Source organism: Calidris pugnax, unplaced genomic scaffold (assembly GCF_001431845.1).
Source record: "Calidris pugnax isolate Ruff unplaced genomic scaffold, ASM143184v1 scaffold20, whole genome shotgun sequence".
Lineage (NCBI taxonomy): Eukaryota > Metazoa > Chordata > Aves > Charadriiformes > Scolopacidae > Calidris > Calidris pugnax.
In genome coordinates, this window is record NW_015094510.1 from 26,251,723 (window position 1) to 26,261,287 (window position 9,565).

General features: G+C 41.8%; 1 long non-coding RNA gene across 1 annotated transcript; it reads right to left on the reverse strand.

Annotated features, from left to right (window-relative positions):
- Positions 1-552: 552 nt before the first annotated feature.
- LOC106902585 lies at positions 553-9,332 on the reverse strand. The gene is made up of 2 exons (XR_001414543.1): positions 9,165-9,332; positions 553-1,287 (listed from the first exon to the last, which is right to left on the reverse strand). It is a non-coding gene; the product is annotated as an uncharacterized LOC106902585 (long non-coding RNA).
- Between the last annotated feature and the right edge of the window lie 233 nt (positions 9,333-9,565).

Genomic DNA, 9,565 nt, shown 5'->3' on the forward strand with positions numbered 1-9,565 from the left:
GAGACAGTAACGTTGTGGAATCTAAACCCACTTCTGCAGGACATTCACTATTTGTTCTGACAAAGCTATTTCTAAGGTTATGGGAAAACCAAGGATGATGAATAAGGCGGGTTTTAGGCTATCAGGTGTGGGTTGAAGTACATAAGATAAGTTCTGGACTGGAGTCCAGAATAGTTTTGCTGGTGACTTCAAGTAGATTAAAATCTTAGAGATTGTCTCAGAGTCTTAGGGAATATAAGGGATTTTTAACTTGTGTCATCTAGAAACCAAGGAACTAGAATAAGGTGCACTAATTAAGGCATAAAGTTAATGGCAGGGGTTCTCACCATGCTTTAGCCATTGCTTTCTTATATCTGCTTGTCACTTGCTTTTATTGGACCACAGTCTGTCCTGTCTCTTCAGAATTTAAGTTGCAACAAATTAGAATCTGTATAGTTATAGCCAGGAAAATTTTAAAATCATGTGTAAGGTGGATGTAAGACAGTAGATGAGTAGTAGCATGAGACAGACACAGACATCCTTGGATTTAAAATCAAACATGGACCCCAAAAGTTCAGTAATGCAGAAATTTTATTTTATTTTATTTTATTTTATTTTAATTTTGCAATAGTCAACTGGAAACCCTCCAAATAATGCAATATTTGCAGAAAATATGTTACAAATAGCTTTTGCCTTCAGGGATTATTTCTAGCTCTGTCACCAACTTGCTTTAAGATCTTAGGTACCCTAATCCTTCAGAGTAACAGTCTCCTGTTTCTCTCCCTGCAGGGGGTCTGGTATCTCTGCAGCCACCAGTGCTGGTTGAATTTCTGGTGATTAGCAAGTAAACCTAGTTGCTGAATACACACAATATAACTTATAATAAAATAGAGATTATATAAAAAGAGATTAAGGAGCAGAGTAGACTAAAAAGAGGACAAGAGAACAGACACAGATTGCACAGGCATTAAGTCATTTAGATCCTACTTATTCTGTAAAAGCCACTGCTAACCTACAGTTTATTCAATACAAAAAAATGCAATACTTATCCCTCAAACTTGCCTTCTACTTTGTCCATCCAGGTCTGGTAAGAGAAGTGGGCTCTTTTGGGTGCCCAGCTGTCATATTAGATTTTAGGCAGATCACACCATGGATGGCCCCTGATTTCCAGCAGGTGGTCTATAGGCTCTGCTGGTCCTCAGTCTTCCATTGCTGCCACAGGTTCCTGGAGCTTCTCAGGGCTTATGGAGTGGGAGGGTCCAGGATGACCTCAGGTCTTATGAGTCAAAATGGCAGTCTCTCTTGCTGCTGTGGAGAACAATAAACACCTTTTTTTCATCAGTTGTCCTCTCCCTACTAATAGAGCCCCACCCAGCCAAGCTTAGGGCAGCCTAGCACAGTGAGCCTAGCACTCCTAAGTGCCTTCAGCTACCACAGGCAAGTAGGCAGGTAGCCTCTGAAACACTGGACCATCTGCTTGTGTGAGCTCTCTCTGTAGCAGATGACACTAGTGATGTTTGAACTGACTGAGGATATGCATATTTTTCATACAAGGCAAGACACAAAAGAGACATAAATTCCAGTGTTTCCAAAAACAGATGTTCATAAGCCTAGTAACAAGTTGGTACTTAGGCAGGGTATCACAACAACTCACATGCAACAGCAATAAGGCATTCTTCCCTCAGGTGCACCTTCAAGTAACACATCTACACTTCCAACTCTCATCAGGGAGGCACCCCATAATCAAACCATGTCTGACTACCTCCTTTGTTGCCAGCCCTGACAGCAGAAGTGCCCACAAAGTTTGATATCCATATCTGCAAGAGCTTCTCTTCAAGAATCTCTGCAGCAACAGTAAGCAGTAAATACAGACAGCTTGCAATGTAGATATTTACTGCTGAACTAAAACCATCTCAGTTCCCCTGACAGCCAGGAAGAGTGAAGTGGGTATTTCCTTGATTGAGATTCATCTGAGCCACTTTAAACATCTGCCTTAGGATGAGATGAATCATGACGCAGAGGTGCATACTCCTCCCCATTGACTCTAACAAGAGTGTAACACAATTAATTCAGGTGCAGACACCTCTATATAGACATTTATTTTTAGCCTTGTCTTACCTACCCTTGCCATTCTGCACAAACCTCTGTTATACATAGTTTAGTCTCCTCAGAAATTAAGTTACAACTGATTTGCTGTAGATGCTGACCAGTACTGCATGGGTACATCGTTTGTGCTACATAGAGTGAGACTGAGCTCAGGGACCGGAACCAGCACCATACAGGTGTCCTGGCTGGGCTCTCCACTACAGACCACACAGAGAGAAGCCATTCCTAAACTGTGTGAACATGAAGACCCATAAATGCCATGAATGCCATGTGAACAGGAGATCCCCTAAGCCTTGTGAGCATGAGCCAGTCTCCATATCTTGACTTCCTTGGTATAGCTTATGCCTGCTTGGACACATGCAATTCAGATATTGCAGTGTACCATCTCCCTCAAGTTCCCTCAAGACCCTTCTCTTTCCTAGAGGAGGGTCCTATAATGGACTGGAAATCATCTCTGAGCCAACAGCTCCTGCCTGAATGGTGCCAAGAGGGGATCGTTCCCCAAAGAGGAACTTTGTCCACAGTTTCTTTGAGGATTTTTATTAGTGCCATTATTACTATGCCTTTGTGAGTGGCTCCAACAGCTCCTTTTGATCTAGCTACAGACTAAGGAACTCCTCACTACCAATTATACCAAGACTGCCCACAACATTTACACAAATATCTATTTTTCAACTCTATAAGAGCCAAATGCAGCTGACCACAATGAACTTTGTATTAGAACTTTCAACTTTTTAGTGCAAGGATTGCAGAACCTTTTATAGTGAAGGTATGTGTCTACCACACACTTGTGCTAACTGAACACATGTATCTGGAAAATAATCACATCTCCTCTGGCTTACACAAAAATAGGTGCAATCGAAGATCAGAAATGGTATTCTGAGCAAAAGTAGTAAGCACTACTTAAAATAATGGAATACATTACAGAAAACAGTAATTTAGAGGTTTAGAATTCCTTTCTTTTTCAAAGAAATAATTATATAGACTTCACCATCTTCAGCGGTATTAAAGACTTTATAATTTAAGATAACTTTCATTAATAAATCACAGTAGTACTACAAAGCGTTATTAATAGTAGCTTTAGACAGCGGTCTGGGAAAAGAAACAAGAAAGAAAGTACATGATGCTTCTTCTACTTCAAAATTTCCAGAAAACATGTATTTTAAAAACATTTCACAGGTTTATGAATACAAAATACTGATAATTGTATATTTGTGTCTTTAGTAATACTGTGAAGTAATGTCTTTGCCATCTTTATTGTATTTTTTGAACTGCATAACAATAATTATTGAAAATTATTACATTGCATTTAAAAATATAGAGTCTGAGTCCCTAATAAATCCTTCTGGTTTTTCAAGTAACACAGATAAAATTAACTTTGCTAATCTTGACTTGTTTTATTGTAACCTTATGTACAGTTTCTATCCCTCTCTCTTTTTAAGTACAGAATCTACACAGTGGAAGGCATTAGGCAACCTTAACTATAGGTATTGCTGCCAACTCTTCCTATAAAACTTAGGGTGAAATACTGGTATAATTAAAATGGATGGCAATGCTCACACTAATTTCAGAGAATGAAAGAAAAGAGAAGAAACGCTCCCTGAAATACAGTAAGGTCCCCAATATAAAATTTTATATTTACATGGGAACCACTAGTAATAAAATTTCAGGAAATCCTACCATTAATATACTATAGGCAAAATACATATATAAATATGTAAGTGTATATATGTGTATACATATATGTACATATATAAAGATATAGGTAAAAAGTCAAAATGATAGGATTTCACTTAGATACAGGTCTAGCTTTTTAATCAGTGCTAGTAACACTACAAAAGAATGTTTGGAAAGGAAGAAAAATTAAGTATAATTTATTCAGCTGGAACCATGCGGAAAATATTAACCACTAAAGCACATAATGTAATTTCATTACTTAAAATGTTTTCAAGGGACCATGGGACCTCTATTATTGTTGCAAAAGTGCCATGGGATCTTATCATTAAAAGATAAACCAAGCAGTTGAACAACAGTAAGTTCTCAGTCTTCAAAGATTTGTGTATACAGTTCATTTTATGTAGTAGGGTAGTCTTGCTTCAGACCACAGAACTTTTCAAAATACTTAAAATTAGGCTTAATATATGTAACTCTTCACAGAATTGAGATCTACAGACTGACTTGGAGAGTCATAACAAATATACTTTTCAAATAAAAAAAAAAAATGCATGTTCTTTCATTAAGAGATTATCAGTTTTGACCTGCATTTTCTTTGTTGGCATAAAAACAGTATTTCAACAGTCTGCATACCATTTATTTTATGAATCAAATATTTATCACAAAAAGGTCACTGCCAACTTAGAAACTGTATTTTAAAATCTTTCCAATTATATTACTGGTATCTTCAATTCTCAAATTTATTTTTTTTTAAATAAGAATTTTGCTTTCAACTTTTTTCCCTTAACTTTTCAACTTGACTTTAAAATGTAATTCTTCTGAAGTTTGAGAGAACTTGTTATATATGCCAGCAAGGTGTTTTTCAGCTAACTGCACAGGAACAGTATGGGAAGACAGTTTTTGTGTTAGAAAGGTCAATATAAATTAATGCTATGAGAGGTATTTGGGGACACATATCTTAGATAAATTTTAATTCTTTTTCTTTTAAATGGACTCTATCATGATAAGCTTTCAAGTAACTGTAGCAAGTTGAAAATATTTGAAGATAAGTTATATTTATGGCCTAGGTCCTAAATGCAAAGATTGCTGTGAACTCTTATTTATGAGCTGAATAGTGTTATCTAGCACAAAATGTTCACTTTCATTTTCAGTCTTACCAGTGGATGAATGCTGACTGTCTGGTAATTAGTTCCATTTCCATCTTCTCCAAAGCCTATAAAATAACTGGACTTTCTATAAACTAACAGCACATAGGCTTCATCGCACATTGGCTTCTTCTAACAGCACATAAGGCTTTTTCATCAGAGGAAGGTATTTCAGCTTCCTTGAAACTGATCTCTATTGAGTTTTTTTCTTGTGGAGGAGGGATGGGTAGAAATTACGGAAACATTCAAGGTCAGGTCAGACAGGGCTCTGAGCAAACTAGACTAGTTGAAAATGTCCCTGCTCATTGCAGGAAGGGTTGGATTAGATGACCTTTAGAGGTTCCTTCCAACCCAAACTATTCTATGATTCTATGAATAACAGTCTCTCTAGCATATAAAGCAGCTCTGGAAATCCCTAATGTCAGCTCCCAGCCTCTACCATAAACAACCTTGGTACAGGACTTTTGAGACTCTGGACAAAGATCAAGGTATCTGGCCAACTTTAATGACTGTCTAGTTTTACACAATCACCTTGTAGTTCTCAAAGTGCGCTAGGATTATTTTGTTTTATCACTTTAACAGAACTTGTCTTCCTTGTGCTTATATCCTTATTTGCCTCTTCCTTATCTGAAGGGGCTAAAGACCTGGCTTTGTGAGACCTTCCGGTTCAGTCTTCTCTCTGACTTTGGGCACAATTTAATCTATTATCTATCCATGATCTAGAAAAGCAAGCAGTGATATTTCCTGTCTTTCAATTAGCTTGCTTGTTCAGCTCCTCCAGGAAAGTATCCCAAATATTGTAAGCACAGCACCTAGCCTACTAAAGTCTTATTTTTGGTTGTAACTTACTATCAAATGTGCATAGGGTAAGTCAGACCACCCCCATGCTATGTCTCATGAAATAGACTCATTATATATGACTTGCCAACCCCTCCCTCAATGCACAACTGGCTGGTCGTAGCCTTCCCCAATCCAGTTTACGCAGTATTTGAAGTCCTGAAAGACAGACAACCATGATGGGTGGCCCTCTGACTGGAGGACTGAATGCATCTCTCAACGCTTATTCTATCTAAAATAGTAAGAAAGGGTTTAGATTGAACGTAACAGGAATTAATTTAAGAGTAAATGAATGCTGGCACTAAGCCTAATGCTCTTGAGGGGATTGTGTTCTAGCAGAGTGAATCCCTGTTGGAACTTGGCCTAACGCTCTTAAAAGACACTGAGATGTGGAAGTGGACATTCAGGCATGTGGAGATGTAGGTTTACTTGGTATTTTTAATTTTTCCTTCTGACTTTGTAATAAAACTTGGAAGAAATGAAGTTTCTGCCAAACATGATTTCCTAAGAATCACAGGAGTCACAACGGTTTTATTTCATGGTAGTGTGTTTTCATCTTTTGATGTGACTTCATGTTACGTTCATTACACCTAACAAGAAATGACTGCCGCTAAGTATTGTTATGTAACAATTCAGTGGAACATTGCATCTTACAGGAAAATTACATTCTTAAACATTTAAGAAAATACCTTATTAGGCTTTTCATTTGCTTTTGCAAATTTTCATCTCTAGATCAAACATCTCTAGAACAAAGTCTGAAGTCAACATGTAGAAAGTAGTTGTTAAAAAAGCAGATAGGTCAGCTTGCTACATGGAATGATTTCTGCTTACCAGGGCCAAGAAAGAGCAAACTGTGCAGGATGGGAAAGGGAGCCTCTGAACTAACATTTTAGTGCCACGGGGCATAGTAGTTGATGACATTTGTCGCCACGTAGCAAAATTTTTCTGATGAAACTCCTGACTGTCAGTGTCATTTCTATAAGACTACAGTGATCTTTGCTTTCTGTCATAAACTACCCACAGTGACACTGCATGAGGTGAAACAGGACTATGTCTTAATAGCAAGAGATTTTCTAGCTACCTAGGCATATGCTCTAGCACCCACAAATATACCAGCCTGGTTACTGCAACCCAGGTGTGAGCCATGTTAGCGCAGCAGCAGCAGCAGCTGTGTGCTCCTGGGCACTGCACACACAGGGCGAATTTACTGCAGGGAGAGAAGGGGTGGCTAAGGACACTTAACTTCCCCATCAGCATTGCGTGCTTGCAGTCATATGAGAATAGTTGTCCATTCACATTGCAGTTGTATCTGTTCCAGTCAGGAATGTCATCTGAGGAAAGAAAAATGACCTACTTATTTGTACTGACTCAAAGAAAAACTGAAAATGCCCGGCAGAGTGCTGAACTAAACCTGCTTACCTGTGTTGTGGTTGTGTGTTCAACATCAAGGGATCTGGCATTTAGAATTCAAATCTCTCAGCCATCCTTTACAATGTTTCTGGGATGATGCCAGCATTCATGAAGCGCTTGTTATTGGCTGGCACAGAAAGGGAAGTACTTTTTATGTTTTTGTGCAAATATTCTGTGTCAAACTGTAAGACTGGGGAGGAAAATATTTTGTCTGTCTAGAGGGAAATAGAAATAGGGGACAAGTATTTGCTGCAAGTTTTATATCTGTACAGCAGAATTGGGATTTTGCAGTGTGTGTTTGTGTATGACGATAGAGAGATTTTGCTGCAATGTTTTACAGTATCTGGGGATTAGAAAGGATTTTCCTGTATGAGTTACTTTCTAGGTCTCTGGGGATAGGAAAAAGATTTTGCAATGTACATTAGTCTGTGGAGATGGAAACCATTCACCCTGCATGGTGCACTCTTGGGTGATTTTGCAATGAGGAGCCATTTGTGTTCCCTAGAGAAGGTGTTTTTGAAGGGTTTGTGTCCTGCTGAGGACTCAGGTGGCACATTCCTGAAGATGTCCCAAACACTTCACAGAATGACACTTAGTGTACAACACATGCTAATGGAAGACTGGGTAAATTCTGAGATGCCATTAGTTAGATGACTGAAATTAACATCTATGAAACTGAATTCATGACTGAATTCAGGTCAGAGAAGGAAAGTGAACTAAAATTACTTTAGTGACACTGATGGATGATCACCATTTGTCAGCGGATAGAGAGCAAAAAGCCATCTCCATGTTTCAGAGCCTATATCACAACATTTGTAATGTTGACAATATAGTACTGGCTGTTTCAGAAAGAGGTGAAAGATACATTTTGCTAAAACAGACTGAGCACTTTCTGAAGGCCTTGAACTGAAGGCCAAAATAATGGGAAACTGTATGCAGCAGTTCTTTCCCCTGTCTTTTCCCATATTCACATGGAGCCCACTAGGTGAACTACTCTGAAAACATGGACACTGGCACTGCCAACCTACAAATGACATTTAGCTTCCTCTCTGCTTTATTTCATGTGACTGTACCATTAATTCCCAGATAGCCCAATGTTTGTGACCAACTAACTATTTTTTGTGACCAACTAACTCAAGCTAGAGTGTTAGGCCTAGAGACCTTTGTTAAAACTACAGTAGTGGACAAAAAAGCACTTTGAAGCATTCACAGTGAATAGCTGGTTTTGACACCAGTGATTACGGCTGGTCAAGTCAATGTTTAATGTTTTTCAGTTATCACCTCTGCCATGACGGCGTCTGTAACCAGCATCTTGTCATCTGCATTTCATGAGAAACTCTGCCTTTGAAAAGGATGTTCTAAAGTTATTTGTGCTTTTGTTGTTTCTCATCTGGAACATATGCAGAGCAACACATCCGTACGCAACGTCTCCAGCGCTTAGAAAACCCCAACCGCACGGCACATAGCACCAGGCCAGCCCTGCCAGCTCAAGCTCACCAGACCTCTGTACACTGGGCTTCCCCAAGGGCTTCAGACCCAGTTCAGGACCCATTCCTCTTCATGTACTCGTGAAGTGGCTTAATGCTCTGGAAGACTCACCTCAGTGAACATCCTGAAGCTGAGTTCTGCCAGGGACACCCTGGGGCCCGGAGGGCTCTTACAAGCGTCAGCGCTTTCCACTCCCGACCGCACAGGCAAGGTGGTCCCTTCCCCGACACAAAGGAAACGTCTGACCCCTGCCACCACCTTCCCTCTCCCCCGGGACCCCGCCGGGCCAGCCCGGTCCTGGGCCAGGCCCTCTCCCCTTCCTGGCAGCTACAGCCCCCGGGGACCCGGGCCGGCCCCGCAGGGCCTCTCCCCGCCGATCCGCCCCTCACTGGAGCCGTTTCCAGCCAAAAGCTAGAAGCGGGAGCCCTACCACCTCCCCTCGTCCCTGAGGGGACGGCCCGGCCCGGTGCCGGGAGCGTTTCCACGACGGGAAGGCAGCGGTGACCGCCGTGAGCCCCTGCGCACCTCTGCCTGCGTTACCTCTCCACCAGGACCGTCCCCTCCGGTTTGCGGGTCGCTTCCCTCCCGCTGCGCTCTCGCAAAGGACAAACAGCCCAATCCCCCACGGAACAGAGCCGCCCCCGACCCGCCGGTTTGCGGGCAACGGCGAGCAGCCCCGCGGCCTCAGGCGCGGCGTCGCGCATGCGCCCCGCGCGGGGTCGGCGGCGGAGGGGCCGGTTCGATGTCGGCGGCGCCAGGGAAGCTTCCGGGAAGATGGCGGCGTGGAGAGCGGCGCTGGCGGCGGGCGCCCGCGCTCCGCTGAGGGGGCGGCTGGCCGGGCTGCGGCCCCCTCGGACCCAGCGGCGCCCGCTCAGCTGGAGGGTCGCCGCTGCCGCCGCCCTGCTGGGGGGAGGCTCTCTGGCGGC